Raw genomic sequence first — 21,079 nt, forward strand, 5'->3', positions numbered from 1 at the left:
TCAGATAGCCTTTTTAATACATAATTTTCAGTAAAATGACAAATCCATAACAAACTGTTTAATATGCTCCCACACGTGAGAGAAAAAAACTGATACATTACACACACAGACACGTGCGTGCTTGCTTGCAGGCACACAGACACTTGTTTATATACTCATAGAAATATTTTAGAAATAACAGCAAGAACTTATAAGCCTGATCAATTTCTCAAGTTAGACTTAGATCCTAGCGTTCAGGGAGACATACTATATTACATAACTTTATTACAGTTCGGATTTGTTGTTTAATGTGTGCATATATTAGCTTTTTAATCTAAACAAGTCTCTACTTTTAAAAAATAAGTTTATAGAATGTTGGAGAGAAAAAATAATGTAATGTACGCAAGATATACAATCACTTCTATTTTTCTTTCTCTCTTATTTATCTATTGAATACATTTCAGTACAATTGTCCTCTATTACAGATTATTTTTGAAGAATGCATTTGTGACTAATGTACAAAATAGCAAATCTGAAGAAAAAATTAAATTCATCAATATGGGTGCATTTTTTCCTTCTCTGCCTTCTTAATTCCATGAAAACATGTTTGGCAAATTTGTTTACAATATGTAACTTTATATTCACTATTTGAAACTCCATGTTTCTGTGGATTCTATCTTATAGGATCTATGTAATGTTATATTATGTTCATACACAATGTCTCTTGTAACCATTTCCCTACTACAATTTGACTTTTTCAAACTAATATTCTCAATTTTTTAGCCTTGCGTAGTTTGAGTTCTGTTTTCTGTCAGCTTACCAGTAGGTGATGCTGAGTAGTAGCTATAAATAATCCCATTTTGGAATACGTGCTCCACTAACATCCTTTCTCTAGAGTGACAGCACTGAGCCAAATCAGGAAGTGGTTTAAATTGGTTTTCTGGTAGTGGGATGGGTTTCCTCTATTTCATTCATATTCTCTCATATTCTTCCTCTTCTAAGTAATTCCAAATATGGTTTCAAGATGACTGCCTGCATGTTGCCTGTGGTTCTGACAAAGAGAAGATACAATGCTCCAGAAAGTATCTCACTTCTTGACAAAGCATGTGCCTCAGGCTTAACCACAATCTTCTGCTGCAGTCAATCACTGCAAACTTTCAACTGTCATTCACTAAACTTTGTGACATGCCCTGTCCTGAGTCTTTCCCATGTACTGTTCCAAAATAGTTCTCACAACACTATCAGATCCATCTTATTATCCAACTGTATAGATGAGGAAACCAAGACCTAGACAGTGAAGTGACCCTTTCTACTTCCTACAACAAATATACTTAATGGAAGCAGTCTGCACTTGGAGCCAGAGAAACATAGGTTGTGTTCTGATTCCTTCATCAACTAATTGTTTATCTCCAGCAAGGGATTTAACATCACCAAACATCTGTTTACTGATTTGTAAAATAGGAATAATAATGTGTAACCCCCAAAGCTGTCTTGATATTACATGGGAATACATATGAATGGCCTTTAACAGAGTGAGTCATAGGTTCACTATTAAAACATTCAAAATGCAAAGGAAAAACAACAACAAAAACTAATTTCTTCCTCTTATCCCTTCCTGACTCAAGTGCTTTCTCAACTCCCACACCTGTCTCTTCCCTTCCAATTTAAGAACCGGAGATTTTTTTCCCCCTCTACCACTCTCAAATTTTCTGTTCCTTTAATTTGCAGTAGAGCATACTACCACTCACTTTGCATTAATTGCCACTTTCCAGGAGAAAGAAGAGGCAATAATTTAAATCACAATTTCCTGATGCTAAACAAGTGTACCATGTTTTCCTACAATTAGCGCTTGAGGGAAGCAATGTGTCCTGGATGTAGCCCAACCCTGTCAATCTAGGCTGATGTTCTACCTCTCTTAGTGATTAAAACCACCTTTGCAGATTATGACAGTGAGAGGAATCTAGCATGGCTGACTTCATCTTGTGTCTAGCCTCATAGGCTGGCTCTCCTGATGCATTCCTGGGTATGGGCCAAGTTAACCATGGAGGAACTTATTTTATGGTTTACTTCTGAAGCACGAATGACAGCATTGCTTCCCTAAAACTAACATTCTTTTTACTCAGGGACTGAAAATTTATGAAAGGCCATGAGATTAGGATTATGGGAGGGGCTGGAACTCTGCTAAAATGTAAGCATAATTTCTTTCATGCCTTTGTGCTTAGAAATCACGTGACCAGAGGTCACAAGATTTATGACTTCACCAATTGCTCCTATAGATAACATCACTATCTTAGAACCTAAGATTGGTCTTTTGAGAAGTTTTTCATGCTTTTTTGCATTCTGGCAACTGACCGACCCCACCTGAATCCATGACTCATGACTGAACTGGTCCTGTGGGCCCCACCCAGAGGCAGACTTAGTGCACGAGAACCATTTTCCTTACCTCTATGATTTCATCCCCAACCAATCAGTAGTACCCATTCTCTAGCCCCCTGCCCACCAAATTATCCATTAAAACTCTATCTTCAGACTTCTTGGAGACACTGATTTGAATAATAACTCCCCCATCTTCTCTGTGGTTAGCCTAGTGTTAATTAAACTCTTTCCTTACTGCAAGACCATGGTCTTAGTAAATTGGTTTTGTCTGTGCAGTGGGCAGCAAAAACCTGTCAGGCAATTACACTATTTCATGGTAAATAGTCACTGTATTAGTCTATTCTCACACTGCTAATAAAGACATACCCAAGAGTGGGTAATTTATAAAGGAAAGAGTTTTAATTGACTCACAGTGTAGCATGACTAGGAAGGCCTCAGGAAACTTATAGTCATGATGGAAGGGAAAGCAAACGCTTCCTTTTTCACATGGTCATAGTAAGAAGTGCCAAGCAAAAGGGGGAAAAGCTCCTCATAAAACCATCAGATCTCATGAGAACTCACTCACTATTAGGAAAACAACATGAGGGGAACCACCCCTGTGATTAAATTACCTTCCATCAGGTCTTTCCCTGGGGGATTATGGAAACAATTCAAGATGACATTTGGGTAGGGACACAGCCAAACTATATCAGTTACCTATTTCCTTTTGCTTTTATTGTTTTTGTAGGTAGAAAAGGGGTAATGCTCGCAGCTGTTTCTTTTTACAGTAATTGCTCCTATGTGATATAATTATATATATTATATATAATGCTTACATATTATATGTAATATATAATATATTATCTACATAACTATATATCATACATTATATAGAATATAGAATATAATATTATATATAATATATATTATTGTATATTATTCTTATATATTATATATAACACTATCATATATATACATGATAGTAGAAGGCTCACTGTCATCATTTATCATACCTTTTTTCTCAACAGTGAAGCATGTCAGTGCAGTGTAGGTTAATCTTCTCAAAATGCACAATCAGGGTAAGTTGCCATTATCTCAACTCATTTACTTTCTGGAGTCTACTTTTGAAATATATGTTTAAAACAGCTATGTACAGCTTGCAGTTAGTCCATTTATTGGCAAATAAACACTTTACAGTAAGGTGTTTTACACCTGCACTGTAAAGAAAAAGGAGGTGTTTTATTTTTCACTTTCTTCTCTAAATCCTCATGAACCATTACCTAACTATTGCCTTATATACCATTTTAATGGGCTATGAGAAGAACCTTGTGTTTTAAGAAAAAAATTTAGTACATTAAATTTGAAAACTGTGGACTGGCTATTGGTACTTTGGTTTGTTCATCTGTGACTATTCGCAGCTAAAACATGGACCACTTGTCATCAAGATACTAAATAGTTAAAAGTGGGAAATATTAATGCTATATAAAAATGGCCAATGTTTTTACAAAATTAACATTCTTCCTTTTAGAATTGGTACAATCTTTCCAGAGTGAAAAACTGCAGGTTTTGGCAGGCAAAATGTTTAGAGTCACACATGATTTCTGCTATGTTTGACAACCTCACCAAGTAGGATGCTGCAAACCTCTAATTTTGAGGCCTCCGGGGTTACTGGTTAGGTTGAATAAGACAACATAGAACAAACTAGATTAGAATGATTCAGCAGAATAGATTTAACTCAGAAGGCAATCTTGGAAGCTACTCAGTGATGAAGTAGCTCTCATAGTTGAGTGAATTATTCTCTAATAGATATTTGGTTTATGTGAGTTTAAGACATCTGCTGGTGGCTCCTGTACTGTGCACTGCAATAAATCTGACCTGGTCATGCTGTTGCCACTTTGGCAAATGCATTGTCCAACATAAGCTAGGGTGGTATGGTGGGAAATTCATGAAGCTACCTCTCTAAACCTGCTGGTTGATTATTCCTGTTATTTGGTATGCTGTTAGCCTTGTCTTTATTGCAATAAGGCAAATCATGTGCATTGTGTTGGTCCAAGTAACTGACAACTAGGAAAACTAAGTAGCCTATCAATAGTGAGACAAGCACTGGGGTTTGTCTTATACACCCACTGTACCCTGGATTTTGCCATTTAGTGGTATTGTGAATTTTATTTGATCATTTATCAGATACACCCACTTCAGAGTAGATGAAGGGATATGCAGTAGCTTTGTGAAAAAGCTATGACCCAGAAGACCAATAGGAAATAGTAAACACAATGGTTAAGAGCTCAAGTTTTAGAAAAACATCATCTCAATTTGTTAGAGAAGAATGATTCACTCTCTTATTGTGTAATCCTAGGAAAGTTATTTAACTTCTCTGTGCCTATGCTTTCTCATCTGTGAAATGGAAAGTATAATCATTGATATCTCATTGGATTGTTTTGATATGAATTAAAATTTAAAGTACATTATGTCTGGAACATAACAACTCTTTAGAAATATTAGCTATTATAACCTGGCTGAATCAAATATATTCCTATACAGGTGGAGGCCCAGGGATCTATGAAACACCACCATCAATATCCACACAGTGACATTTCTGAGATGATTGTATTCTTTCTCATACACCACCCACATTTTCCTATGGTCTTTACAAGGAGAAAAACACTTTACTAGGAATTCTACTAGGAGTTTTAAAACACTTTACTAGGAGTTCTACTTATTGCCAGTGCTATTCCAGGACCCTCATGCTCTATGTCTTTTTCTGAATTCAATGCAAATTATCTCCCAAAATACTTATCCACAAAAAATATGTTCTAAAAAAAATGCTAAAACCCTATTTTATATAGTTGACAATTTAATATACATAAAATTTTTTAAATCTACAGAAAAATTCATAGAATTAATAGGTGTGTTTATGAAGACCATTGGATAATTTGTTTCTATTTGTTGGATATAATTAGAAAATAAAATTTTAAAAGTCATAATTTACAATAGCATCAACATATCAGACACCTAGGTATAAATCTGCTGAAAAACATGCAAAAGCTATATAAATATTACTAAGAGAAATGTTAAAGATCTAAGTAAATGGGCATGTTCATAGATTGGAGGACTCACTATTATTAAGATGCTAATTCCTTCTATATTGGTGTATAGGAATCAGATTATAAGATATATCTGTCCATGTAGTAGTTCCCTATCACTTGTCACTTAGGCATATTTGATTTTTCTAGTCTGCAGCTGAGTTTTTTCACCATTGCCCTGATACCAACATACAGCAAGGGCTCATTAAATTCCCTTCCATCTTCCCAGCAAAAGACCAGAGCTCTTTAAATAGAACATCTCTTTATATACTGTCAATGACCTGTGAAAGAGCTAATACATGAAAATTCAAAGGAATTGTTAACTTTCTATTAATACTTAACCTCATGACTCAAATCTACAAAACCTAGATTTTCACGAAGCTGAATTATTGATCTGTTAACAGCCCTACACATATTGAGAAGATGATAAATGAAATCCAGAAGTGAAACCACTGAATTCCAAAGGGAATCTAGGGGAATCCTAGATCAGGATCTGAATAAGAATGTAAGATTTATTCATTTTTCAACATGCTTCAGCCAGTCTTTAAAGGCAGGCAACAAATGTAATTTTTCTTGACCTCCATTAAGCCCTTTATGATTATTTTCCAGAGAAGGGGTCTTGCTATGTTGCCCAGGATTATCTGAAACTCCTGGCCTCAAGCAATCCTCCTGTCTAAGCCTCCCAAAGTGTTAGGATTACAGGCATGGGCCACCAAGCCTGGCCTGCTCATAATTGACTTATTTTCACCATATTGTGTTTACTCTAATATCCTTGGTTGCTGGCTTCACCATGTCTTTCAGCCCACTGGTTAAACAATTCCACATCTTCTTTCTGGCTTCATTCTTCCCATAGTTCCTTCCTTCACTTTGGTATTTCCCATTGTCTTGAGTGAGAAAATTCTCTCTGTGGTCTCTGATACTAGTAAAATCTATCTTGACTGTCCATTCTCTTGAAACACAGTAAATCTTGATAGATGTTGCCATGATCTAATACTTATGTCTCTCCCAAATTCATATGTTGAAACTAATCATCAATGTGATATTAGAAAGTTGGGTCTGTGGGAAGTAATTAGAGCATGAAGGTGGAGCTCTCATGAATGGGATTGGTACCCTTATAAAAAAAGACCCAGGGGAGCTCATTTGTCTCTTCCATCATGTGAGGTGAGGACACAGAAAGTAACCAGGAAGTGGGCCCTCACCAGATACCATAGCTGAAGGTGCCTTTATCATGACTTCTCGGCCTCTAGAACTATGAGAAATACATTTCTGTTGACACCCAGTTTATGGGATTTTTTATAGCAGCCCGAATGGACTAAGGCAGATGGGAAGTGGGACATAACCTAAAATGAATATAGAAGAGTAAGAGAGAGAGAGAAATAAAAAAAAAAAGTCATAAGAATTCATTTCAGAAAGTTAAATCCCCACATTAGGGGAAGCTAGAAAAAAATTATCAGTTATAACCACAGGGTGCCTGAAACTATGTCCAAAGCAAGAAAAAACAAAGCTGGAAAGCAGGGTAAATAAATAACAAAAGGCAAATGAAATTACTCTGCCTTTTTCAAAGAGAATAAGACCAAACTGTAAAGGAGAGAATAAATGTCCTCCGGAGAAAACTGAAACTCAAAAAAGGTGAGGAGATAGTGACAGCTCCCAGTGGCCTTATGAAAAGTTTTCTCTTTAGATGGAGATGAATCGTATCCTAAGTATTGAGACAACTTATAGTTGTGATGCCAGTGATATTTAAGAATCATGGGAAACCACAAGAGTCCTAAAAGACCACAAGAACTTCATTTAGAAGAGAAATAAAGATATTGGTCCTTCAAACTATTAACTAGATAGCTAGGTGCCATAACCTGCTAGATTTATATAAACACAGTAGTTAAAATGAAAATAAAAAGATAATTAAATATTGTCTCACATAATAAAAAATTTCTAACATATACATTAGCAAACCTTATCATCAGAATATCCCTTTACACAGGTAGACATTATTCTTCTCAATTTTTGTTTTAGGTTTTTTGGTTTTTTGGTTTTTACAAATACAGAAATTGAGATTTAGAGAGATTGAAGTATTTTACACAAGATTAAACAATACTATCTTCCAGGACTGTTTTCGTTACAACTCCCCAGCCCTATCCAAGTTCCATTTTGATATTGGAATGCTGTTACAATAATCTGTTGTTCAATCAAATCTAAATAGTTGATTAAAGATCAAATTAATAGTACAGAAAGTTTTTTTTTTTTCAGATTTGACAGCGCACACATTTATATACTATACACAAAAGATATACTTTAAAAGACAAATATGTGCAACATATGACCAGAAAACTCAGTATATTCTAGCAAATCAAAAAGAAAAATAAAATCATCCAAATAGAAAATTGGGCAAGTAGCAAGTTAGTATATAACACAAATTACTATGCAAATGTAAATTAAAACAAAATATTAAATGGAAAATGATTAGGAAGATGTATAATACTTCTTGCTAGGAAGGGTTAAAGAAGATAAAAATTCAATTTATAGAGATGGTTGTGTAAAATGTTTCATGCTTTCCAGTGGGCAATCTGGTAATGTATTCCAAACTTTAAGTTTGAATATAATTTGATCCACTTCTGAAAGTTTATCTTAGGCTAAGAATAGCATAAGTGCACAGAAATGTATATCCCACTATGTATGCTCCATGTTGCTTATAATGAAAAATTTCTGGAAACAGCCTAAATGTCAATGAATAATGAATAGATTAAATAAATTGCAGTATATGTATACAGTGGGGGAAAATTGCATATATTCCAAAGGAAAAGGAATTTTTTTACATTTTAAAATGGGAATGGATATATGATACGTACGTTAGTTAAAATGCAGAAGTGTAAAATATAATACAATTTGTATAAAAATGTATCCTTTAAAATTCTGTAGAGACAAACAATAAATTGGCAATGATGGTTACCTGTGGAAGTTGAATTTCTGTGTTGCTTTTGGTTTCACTGAAGTATTTTTGTTATTAACCATAATGTTTGCTTCATATTATATTACCATCTTGAAACGATGGGATTTCAAGATTCTATACTTGACTCCTTGCCTAAGTAACACTTTTAACCACAACTTAGTAAAGTCCCAAAAAATGTTTTTATTCACTTTTTGTTTACTCAAAACCAGAAAGGGTCTTTAACAGATAAGATTAAATTACAAAAATTATTTCAAGTTGGATAATGAGATAAAATATTTTTAAAAGACAAGAAATGTATTCATTTCAGAAATGATTCAAGGTAAAAGTTAGAATGGGAGATTATCCAATGCTCATATATAAACCCTAAATATTTTAATTTATGATTTGCTAAATATGAGCAAATACAATTTATTTGCTGAATTAAAATGTTTAACAGTTTAGACTACATTACAAACAAAAGAGAGTTTGGATTTAGGGAGATAGGTTACCTTTTAAAATATGCACTGCTGAACATACTTAAAAATGCTGTGAAGACACAGTTTTTTTCTTCCCATTGTATCCCTCAAGCAATGCCTAGAGTAGTGCTGACACAAAATAGACACTAAATAACTATTTGTTGCAGAAATAAATTAGGAGCAGCAAAAGTACTGTTTTTTTCATCTCAATGGAATGCCACATTTGAAGAGAATTTCACCAATTCAACCATGACAGAGTTACGAAAAATTTAGAAATCATATTGCATGAGAAATGAACAAGAGAGGCTCTACTTTCCATCTAGATAAGCAAAGAGCATTGTGCATATGGTGACTGTGAAAAAACATCCTACGCAAGAAAGATTAGAATAAGTCTGTGTATCACCAGAGGGCAGAATTCTGACAAGGGTCTCGGAGTTATGGAAAAATATACTTCTTATGAATATAAGTTAAGTTTTTCTAAAATGTATTATTATCTAAAACTGTAAATACTAAACTCTCCATCCCCAATAGTACTCAAACATGACTTCTAGGAAATGGTATTTAGAGCATTTCTGCATGGTGTGGAAGTTTGGGTGATTACTAAATCAATCATTTTTCAGTCTACTTATTGAAAAACATTGCACTGTGTGATTTCATTTTAGTTAAAATAATGTTAAGCTATCAGAAATTGACTTCAAGGCAATACATTTAAATTTCATATCCTCCTTCTCTTTCTATAAAACCTATCACAAAAGCTCTGTAACATTTTCCTACTAATAAAATTGAAGTCACCAGGAGAATGCCTTTCGCCTCTCATAAAATTTTGTGGACCTATCACTGAATACACGAGCCTGCTCACAAGCACATACACACACCCACGCAGCAATGGGTGTTTTTTATGGAGTGGTATTTACAACTTTGCTTAAATTAGTTTTAGAGACCAAATCATGAAGATGTGTTAGCTCTGGTATTAGAACCTTTTCATTAATCAGAGAATTTATAGTTATGTGTTAGCTTCATCTGAATAAAAAAAAATTTAATAAATCAATTCCATTCCAGGTTGAGCCTGTCATCTTGACTAACGATGACTGCAGAAAATTATATGTTTATATCTTGTCTGGGAACCTCATAAGTCACAAGTACAATACATTTAAAGCACTTTGAGGGCTCTCAGGTAAGACATATAAAGCTATTCCTCATCACAATCTATGAAGCAGCCATACTGTGGCTTTTAACAGCAATTTTGTAAACATTTCAAATTTTTATTTTTAAGAAAATTCAATGCTTTGTTATACACACACACACACCTATATTATACATATGCATATATATGTATCCTAAAGCCACATAATTACCAGATGTTTTCTCTGTAGGAAGCATTAGAAGAAATGACTGTATAAAATTGTTGTATAAAACATAGTAAGGGACACTAAGTTGCTATCAGTTCAGCTTATCCTCAGGATGTATTTTAATGACTTTAATGCTCCTATGAATTATTTTTATCTGAAGGCCAATTTGTTTTATTTTAACAGTGTTTGGTTTCTTTCCAACCTTTTTAAATCAGTCAGTATAAATTTATGAAAGCTTCTTGATGTAAAGCATGAATCTGGATGTCAGGAATATCAGGATTCTAGTCCTGGTGGCCACCCCCCAGTCATGAAGGCTGTGACCCTGAGCAAGCACCCGCCCTTCTGCTGCTCAGTCCCTCATCAATAATACAAGACCATTGGATGGGTGGATCACTAAGGCCTTTCCAGCACATTCTCCATCTGTGCCTGTTTAAACAAAAAATAATTTAGAATTTGACTGACAACCTAGGTCAAAAGTTTGTACTAAGGACAGGAAAAGCATTCAAAGCCTCTTCTTTGAAATTTGATGTCTTAGGTAGAGTTCCCCAGAAACAGACTCTGAGCCAAGGATGTGTGTGAAAGTGACTTATTAGGAAAAAACAATAGACGAGAGAGGAATTGGGATAAAAAAGGGATGGATTAAAAAGCCAAGCAAGGATACGGAACTAAGGAAAACCACAGAGAGCATAGCTCAATTCCACATGGGACTTTTGGAGACAGAGGAAATTGCGGTCTTAATCCGGGATAAGGGAGATGGAGTATTTATACTGCCTCCCCTGAAACTCATCAGACCTTTCATAAGAGCTTGGACCTCAGGAGATAATAAATCTCCAGGCACTCTCTACCAGCCTAAGGGCAGCCTCTGCACAGAGATGCCAACACTGGCTGCTGGGGGAGAAGGCACCCAGGGAACTGAAATGTTCCAAAAGATTAAAGGGGTCCAAAAGGATATGGGTGAAGGATTGAAAACTTTAGGGGGTTACATAATGAGGTCATAAGCATATGTGAAAGGTCAGCAATGTTACCCTTCATCTCTACTCCCTCCCAGGCAAGCAATGAAAGCACATTATGGTCCTTGTCCCCAAAACATTACACTTATTAAAAGGATTCTGAACACCTAAAGATGCCCACCCAACAGATTATACAGTGGTGAACAAAACAGATATGATCTTCTTATACTCCATAAGACTCATGGGCTTCATGGTAAAATGGAAGAAGTAGATGACAATGACAAATTATAATGATTCAATCACGTAACAAGATACATTGTGAGAATGACAGAAATTATTCATTACAAAATGAGAAATCAAGGAAGGTTTATCTGAGATATTGACATTTAAGATGAGATCTAAATGATGGGTAGGACTATCCAGATCACAAATAGTGAAGCGGGGGTTGGGGGGTAGTATTCAGAAAGAAAAGACCATGAGCAATGGGGTTTTGCATAGTCAAAGCACTGAAATAAGGCCAAGTGGCTGGAAAGTTTTAAGTAGGTGGAGAACAATGTGAGTTTCAAGAGGTAAATGACAATAAAATCTGTTAAACTATGTGAAGGTGCTTATCTTTTATTCTCAGTTTAATAGGGAACCATTTCAAGCAGAGGACAGACAGATATGATCTAATTCAAAGTAAGTACCAGCTTCACGGTACGATCTTTTAATCTGAGTTCTCACCAATAAATCAAGTCAGATTATCAACACCTTCTTTCCATGATAGGGGTGTGTGCGTGTGTGTGTGTGTGTGTGTGTGTGTGTGTGTGATTATGTGGGAAGGAGAGGTGATAGTTAAAAAAGAGTAAGTGTAGTTAAGGAATTTTGAGTAAAATTTATCCTCTAGACTGGATAAATATGTAATAAAGATAACTGTGGGATTCTATTATCAAAGAACAAAGACTTCTTAATTATATTGGGAAGATCAAGGAAGACACAATAAAGAATTGTGCACTAAATTCTGGAAACGAGAGTAAATATGGTCCCATGGGGAAGTTGAAGTTGACTGAACATAGAATTTGAAGGAAGCGTGCACAAGAGATGTGAAATAAGAATGGCTAGGCACGTGCTTAGGGACTGTGCTGACTTGACAGCTCAAGTGATCTAGTGAAGAATGTTTAGCACTAGAACAACAGGGCTGTATTTGCATATTATAAAAATTGTGCTGGCAGAAATGACAAAACTAGATTTATAAGGGAAACCACTTAAGAGACTGTTATAATAATTTGCATATGAAAAGATACATTCCAAAAGGAAGTAGGAGTCGTGAACATAGAGGAAATAGAATGGAAGCTGAAGAATTTTAAGTAAGTAAAATCAATGCTACTTGATGATTGACTATCACAGCAAATGAGGGGAAGATGTAGTCAGAAATCAAAGGTGAACATCATGGCTTTGGCTCAAGCAACTAAATGAAGGGTACTTTTTAAGAAAGAGAAAAGAGAACAAATTGTTCTTGAAGGACACACCAATGAATTTGTTTTGGGAATAATCTGTGGGCTATCCAGATGAAGAAGAATAACAGTAATTGTACCCATAGATTTGAAAATCTAACTAGAGACTTTGGCAGGATATGTCGAGACTTACATTTTATAGGTTAAGCCAACAGATTAAATGAGATCACCTGGAAAATGCCTAAGAAGGGTACTGAAAATGGAACCACAAGGAATACCAACATGTAATATAAATAGAGAAATACTAGTTTATTTATGAAAGCAAGAAAAATCTTCCATGAACCAAAAAAGATAAGTTTCAGGCAATCAACAGAGAAAAGAGGATCCAGGAGAGAGTCATCAGTTCAAATGCTAAAAGAATGTCAAATTTCGTAAGGATCAAATTTGATCAAATGCCAAATTTGATAAGGTTTAACCACTTACTGGTTAGCTATTTGGTATGGAACTTCTGGAGGTGGAGGGGTGAATAGGAAGTGAGAAGGTAAACACAAGGGAAAATAATATTGTAAAGAAATTAGAAATTTGGCTTTGAAGTAAAGCAGAGAGAAGGGATGGCAGCTGACTCTCAGTTTTTTCTTTTACAGAATCTGATCTATGTTCTTCACTATTTAGCCTGAAATATGGCTGACAAATGGTAGATGACTACAAAAACTATAGATGTTCTACAATTTAGGTCCAATACATGAAATAATTAAATGGAGGTTTAGGGATGTTTTATTTTTATTGTTGCTTCTTTTTGTGTTTATATTTGTTTGTAAAATAGAAGATTCTTGATGATACATTTATTCTGAAGGAATGGAGACAAAGATTGAAGATAGAAGCAAAATTAGGGATTGCTGGAGTGAGTTACTGGAGAAAACTGGAGTAGATGGAGTCTAAAGCACAGGGAAATAATTTTCCTCATCAAGAGGAAGTATCTTCTTTCTCTTTATGGTAGAGAAGCAGGAAAACTGTACAGGCTTGGAAAAGGTTTCTGAAAATGAGTGTGAAGATTTAACCTGTTTTATCAATATTTATCAAGTACCTACTGATTACCAGCCACTGTGGGCAGGTGCTGGGAATACAATAGTGAGCAAAACTAGATATGACTCCTTCCCTCAAGTTGCTCAGGGTTTGCAGGAGGTGAGACAAGCATTAATCAAATAACCATATATTCATTATCATATAATAGGAATGAGCAGTACTAAGAAGAGAAGTACATTTTTCCAAGAGTGCATAAAATACTTAATCACAGAGATCAGGGAAAGGAAGATGTGATTGAGTCAATAGTTGAAGAGTAAATAGAGTCATCTAAGAAGAAATGATAGGAAGGATATGCCAGACAGGGGAGTGGTCTTTGGCACAGTGTGGTACTTCAAAAATGTTGAGAATTTTTGAACTTTGAATTCTGTATACTTTACAAACTCACTTTAGCAGGTGGGTGAATGGATGTTTATGTTACCCAGACTATGGAAACAGAACTGCTTATCTGGAAATTTCATCTTTGCATCTGCGCTTCTACCTCCCAAATTGTTCAAAGAAATGTAAGCATGGGAAGAGGAATAGGGTGAGTTTTAATGGGAAATGCACTAAAAGACCCTCAAGGATTAATTTCCAATGACACACTCTTCCAAAGGTCTAAACTACTGTATGTATTAGTTATATAAATTCATTATATATTATTTTGGGGGGCTGCCTTCAGTAATAACTACCTCACTACAAGCCATTTAAACTGTGTTTACAAGATAGTGTAAAATACATGGACTTTTAAAAATAAGAAAATTCACACATTAATGCACATTAATGTATTGTTTGCCAGCAAATTCTATTACCCTGGATTTTTCCATTGATGAAACTAAACAAAAAAATAATAAAGCCTTTAGAGATTTGAGCAATTGTTTTAATTAGGTATCATTTTTTAGCAAATATTTTTATGGGTCTTCACTCCTGATATAAATTCTGAAGTTTACATAAGCAGCTGTATCTTTATTCTTCACCTGTGTGATTTTGATCAATGAAGCTATATTTTCAGCAGCAGAAATTTAAATCTTGGCTCTGGCCCATGAAATAGCTAATTGGGGGAATTCCAATTGCAGATTTATTATAGCCATTGCAAAAGAGGAAAGCATATTGCTAATAAACAGCAATTAGCCACACGTTTTAGGCCAAGTGAGGACTATCACTCACTCTGAGAGGTTTTAAACTTTAAATTAGTTTATTCACTAATTTAAAATGCAATAAAATTGCATTTTATTCACCCACTTTGGCAGGCTTTTCTTTTTTTTAAGAAAACATTTGTCACAATACTCAGATACACAAACACTATTGCTTCTCTTTGTCAAGGGAATTATGAGCCAATCCAACACTCGCATTGGTCCTAGTCTCCCTCCTCCACCCCAACACTTGTTACTGAACCCAAATCTGATTCTAAATAAGGCAATATGGGAATGACAACCTGATGTGGAAGCATTTTCCAATAAGGGTAAGTTAACGAGACTTAAAACTTGTACTAAATTTAGGAAGCCAGACCCAAATCTGAACTAGAAATATCACAGCATTAGATTTTCCCAAGGGGGGTTCTGGAGCCCATATTTGTGCTATACATATTTTTTTCTCCTTCCTTCCTTCCCTCCCTCCCTCCCTCCCTCCTTCCTTTCTTCCTTTCTTTCCTTCCCCCTCCTTCCCTTCCTTTCTTTCTTTCTTTCTTTCTTTCTTTCTTTCTTTCTTTCTTTCTTTCTTTCTTTCTTTCTTTCTTTCTTTCGAGTCTCACTCTGTCAGCAGGCTGGAGTGCCATGGCATGATCAACCTCACTGCAACCTCTGCCTTCCTGGTTCAAGCGATTCTCCTTTCTCAGCCTCCCAAGCAACTGGGATTACAAGTATGCACAACCATGCCTGGCTAATCTTTTGTATTTTTAGTAGAGATGGGTTTCACCATGTTGGCCAGGCTGGTCTTGAACTCCTCACCCCAAGTGATCTACCCGCCTTGACCTCCCAAAGTGCTGGGATTACAGGTGTGAACCACCGTGCCTGGCCCAAAATACTTTTAATTAAACTTTAATGAAACTAAATTTATGACCACAGCCTTTCAAAACAGAGATATATACTTTACTGCAATCTCAAGATGAGCTGAAACTTAGATGAGGCTGCCAAATAAATCACCACACGTCTTACAGTTAAAAAAAAAAAAAAGCTAGATGGAAGAAATAACTAAAAATTACAGTTGTCTTAAAATTGAATAATCAACCTTGAGAAATTGTTAGCTTTCTGTCACCGAAAGCATTTGAATGAAGGCCAGATAGCCACTAACCAGTAATGTTGTAGAGGATATCATGTGTTATTAAAAGGACTGTTTAAAGTATGCCCTGTAGTGTTACTGTCAATACTCAGGGGCTATAATTCCAAGAAAATGATGAATGAAAAGTATTATCTGACAGGATTATTTGAAATAACTTATATATTTTTAAATAAGGTAATATATCATTGAGGACTCTTGGCCATAAGCAACAGCTACACTTTTAGATAACATAAAGAAATTAGTTACTTAGTGGCTCATAGATTAGAATCAGGAGAGATAAATTTGGGGAAATGGGTGAATAAGAAGCCTAGGCAATGACAATGATAACTAAGTACAGGTTAAAGGACTAGACTGATTAGAATGCCGTTTTGGTACCATGGCCATCTAGGCTGCTGAACACAACTGTGACTGAATGCTTAAAACCAAGACCATATGCCATTCCTTTTGTTGATACACATCTTGCAAGATTCTGTGAAGCCCTTGCAAAGACAATCTATCCCTTCCTCTTTGCATCACTTTCTCCAGAGTTTAAGCATTCAGGGATAGAAAGAGAGAGACACAATTTTTCTCCCTTAACCTTCACCGTAAGGATGAGGGTCTTACTTTCCACGTAGATACAATGAGGTATTCCTCCAAAATAAGAAGTGAGTTCAGATGCTATCAGTCAAGAAAAAGGAAAAATGTCTACTCCAATGCTTTTATTAAATTTTTAAAAGATGTTGTGTCTTTTTAATGTTGATGAGTCCTCAGTCTGTTGGGGGTGGGGTAGTGGGATTTGTAATTTTTGTGTTTTGCCTTACTTGTAAATTTTCTGATTTCCTGTCTCCTGGAAGTATTTCCCAGAGCCATACCCTAGTCTCTCAGTAGAATACATGAGTAAATGACCATTTGTCGTGGCCTATTCTATACTTTTATCTTCTCTGAATAGAACAAAGTAATCAATTTTGAGGAAATAGATGTCTCTCCCCAAGTCATGGTTTCCAATTAGATGTTTCTAGGAAATGCCAGGATTGCTTATGGCCTGTTGTTAATAATCTGAAACTGCCTATTCTGTTAAATGTTAACTGTGGTATGGAAATGTGATGGTATCTGCATTAGAGTCCACTAATCAAAATAATTATACCCACTGTGCACATTTCACATGGCTTCACTTAAATAGGATCAAGTATCATTTAATAAGAACCCTTAGTATAAAGCTACATTCTCAAGAGGCTCCCTCTCCTTCAAACTGGATGAGCTCAGCATCTTTTACAGAGGGAGCATTTGTATAGATGTGAAGGCCTCTATTTTGCAATACTGGCATATATGTTAGCACTACAGGACTCCTCTCCCTCCTATGATCCCAGAGTGACATAAACACAACAGAGACTAGTATGCTCGTCCGATTCTTTGGAGTCTTACTGAAAACATAATGAATAAAATTCAGGCCAAATCCAGTTAACTCATCCTCATACAACAGCATTCATACTTCTAACCCAATCATTGGAGTAGCCTTTATTCCTTGAGAGAAATATGAAAAAAAAAAAAGATCGATGGAGCAAGTTTTACCCATAATTTAGAGGTACATTTCTTTGGGGCTTTCTCATCCAGTGATATTTTCTTCTTTGTTCTCCTACTATCTTGTGATGCAAAGCACATGCTAATGAACACTGGAAGTGTCCTGGCAAGTCCTTCACCCTAGTATTAAGGTCATTAGTATGATTTATACTATCTCTTCCTCAACAAGCATCTACCATTTTACAAATTAAATATCAAATAACATAAATACTACACATCAAGTAAAGAAAAAGTAAAGAATCCTTGCACTACCTGCCAGTTTCACCATGCTTCTTAGAGGAACCTATGAATGTACTCAAGAACAGAAAGAATGCCAAATATCACTGGATGATACTGTTTATGACTTTCAATAGGCAGGATATTCAAAATGTAAGGAACACTGTACAGGGGGACCATCAAAAGGGGGATATGGACAAAGATGGACTGACTCAACTGTAAAATTAGTAAAGCTTAACTGTTATCTACTTTTTAAACAGTAAGACAGACAATTTTGTAAATGTGCATCACTATCTTCAACAAATAGCACATGACTTAAGAGAGTCACAGCTTCAAACAACATCTGATACTTTCTATTATAAGTGTGTGTTAGCCCAGGTCCTCTGAGAAGCAGATGCCAAGATGGGGTTAAATGTGCAAGGATTTTATGAGAACAGATGCCTATGCGAGAGAAAAATTGGGCAGGAGCCAGAAAGGCTGGGTAAGCAGTCAGACCACAGTGCAGGTCTGTCCTGCAGTGAAGGACAGATAGGGGACAGAATGGAAAGAAGCACCTCAGAATCTACAGTCTGAGGGAGTTCAGCAGGCCTCTTGGGGACACCTGGAGCCAGTGTTTTGTCCCGAGAATGTGCCTGGCTTAATACACTCACCATGCTCAGTGACTGTGGGAAGAAGCCTAGGAATAGTGATGGATTTCAGAACACAGAAACTGGGACTTTCTTTCTTTTATGTCTTCCAAAGCTTCACCCACAGAATAAAATGATTTTTCTGTCATTGAAAAGAGTCAAAGATAAACTTTTGAGGACTCTCCTTATATCATGTAGTCTTGGTGTACAGGTGGGCATGAGATCTGGATAACTGCTAAGAGTTCTGTCACACTACCTGCATCATTGCCCTAGTTTCGTAAGTAGATTCACCTCAGGACATGTTTTAACTTTCACTTTCTTTCACCTACATACTCCTAAACTGTCTGCAATAATACTTCTACTTTCAACTTCCCATTTATCTGTAACTTTTCATCACCTATCTCATTATCAAACGCAATGCTATTTTTTGTAAGATGGATGCATTCTAGTGGTCTTTTGCTGGCAGTGTCTGACTTTTGCTCACTCCCCTGAAATGCTCCTCTCTTGACTTCTGCGGCCCAGCGTTGCCTCAATTCTCTACATCTGTAATTACACCTTGTAGGCCTTTTTTATTCTGTCCTTTCACTTCTCCCAACCTTAAATGTTGACATTTACCAAGTTTCTCTCCTTAGACGGCTTCTCTCTAAGTATATTTTTCACTTAGATCACCAATTATTTTCCAGAATTCTAACTCCTGAACATTCTACATGTTCTACATCTGAACTATTTTTGCAGCACCTGATATGTCTTTCCATGTATTTTCTGGACTTTTTTTCCATGGAGATTTTGAAGGCATAGAACATGTTCAAAATCAAATGATTTATTTTCTACTCTCTTATTTTAGGAAATGACACCATCCATAAGCTGATTCTACCATGTGGAACCAGAAAAGGTTGAGGAGCATTTCTAATCCAAATTACCCTACATGTTAGTCAACAGACAAAGAAAGCAATGTACTTATGCTTCATATTTTAAAAGTTAATAGTTTTTCCAAGATAAATTCCTTAAGTAAATTAGCCATATATAAAATAGAAAATTTGGAAACTTATACAATATAGCATATGCTATTAGGTTGTTTTTAATCTTTTAATATTTTATATTATTCTCAGTTAATATGGTTATATGTAAATGTTTATACATCTACCTCCACATATCTAACTAAGTGAAAACCTGGCAGAAGAATCAATGGATTATAATAAATATTTTGCTAAAATACTTTGTTAAAACAATACAACTAATACTTTCCAGAAATAATGTATTTCAAGTTTTCACTTTTCAATATAATCATGCAGTAAATATGTTTATATAATTTCTGCAATTCATATATATTTCCATCTGGTAAATGCTTAAAAGTGAATTAATAAAGTGGGATGTTGTTTTCTACAATGTCTTATAGAAACTGCATAAAACTGTAAAACTGGGAGTTATTATTATAATTTTTAATAATCTTAGACATTTTTATAACCAACTGGTATTTTATGATTATCTTTTGTTTTTATTGTTATTCATAAAAGTGAGCATTTTAATACATGTGTGTTTTATTTTATTTTGTTTTTGGCATTCATGTAGCTAGAAGCTCAGCTCTTGCTTATTCTTCTTGTCACTGTCTTCAATCTTTCCCATGGAAGTCTCATTCAGTCTCATGGCTTTAAATATCATCTATATGTCCATAACTCCCAACTTCATATTTTCAGTTCAGATCTCTTCACAATTTTGTCTACTCAACGTCTCCATATAGATGTTTAATAAAAATCTCAAATTTAACATTTTCAAAACTAAACACTCAATCTTCTCTCCAATATATTTCTCCCACTATTTCCATCATCTTCATTGATGACAACTTCATCTTTCTAGGTACACAACCAAAAGCCTTGGTGTTATCACTGATCCCTTTTCTTTATTCCATAGCCTATCAATCAGTAAATCCCACTGATTCTACCTTCAAGATATAGCAAAATTCTGACTACATTTATCTCTTCAACTGCAATAGTCTGGATGTTTGATCTCTCCAAATCTCATGTTGAAATTTAACCTCCAATGTCGCCGTGTTGGGTGGTGGGGCAGTCTTCAGGTCCTGGGGTGGATCCCTCATGAATACATTAATGCCCTGCATGGTTAGGGGTGGTGAGTGATTCTTACTCTGATAGTCCTAGCAAGAGCTGCACTATTTTTTTAAAAAAAGAGCCCAGCATCTCCCTTTCCTCTCTCTCCTGCTTTCTATCTCACAATGTGTACCTGCCACCTCCCCTTCACCTACCATGAGTAGAAGCAGCCTGAAGCCCTCATCAAGCCCAGATGTTGGAGACATACTTTTTGTACAGCCTGAAGAAATATGAGTCAAATAAACCTCTTTTCTTTATAAATTACCCAGCCTTAAGTATTCTTTTATAGCCACACAAATGGATTAAGACATTGACTATTATACCTTAGTCTGAGCACATGGATTTCTGAAATAGCCTCCTACTAGTCTCCTTGCTTTCCACTTTATCTTATTAATCTATCCTCAGCATAGTAGGCATATATGTCCTTATAAGACAGAAGTAAGATTATGCCATTGTTCAAAACCCTTCATGGCTCTCCATTTCACTCTGAATAAAAGCAAAGACCTTTAATATATTACAAGCCCATATGATCTGCCCCATTTCCTCTCTGACCTCATTCTTAGTCCAGTCTCCTCTACCACTGTGGCTTGCTTTAATGACCTAGGCCTATTCTCACGTTGGAGACTTTGCACTGGCTGCTTTCTTTTCATGAAAGTACATATTTTAGATATCCATTTGCTTGATTCATTTA

The sequence above is a fragment of the Piliocolobus tephrosceles genome, chromosome 15 (assembly GCF_002776525.5).
Source record: "Piliocolobus tephrosceles isolate RC106 chromosome 15, ASM277652v3, whole genome shotgun sequence".
NCBI classification, from domain to species: Eukaryota; Metazoa; Chordata; class Mammalia; order Primates; family Cercopithecidae; genus Piliocolobus; species Piliocolobus tephrosceles.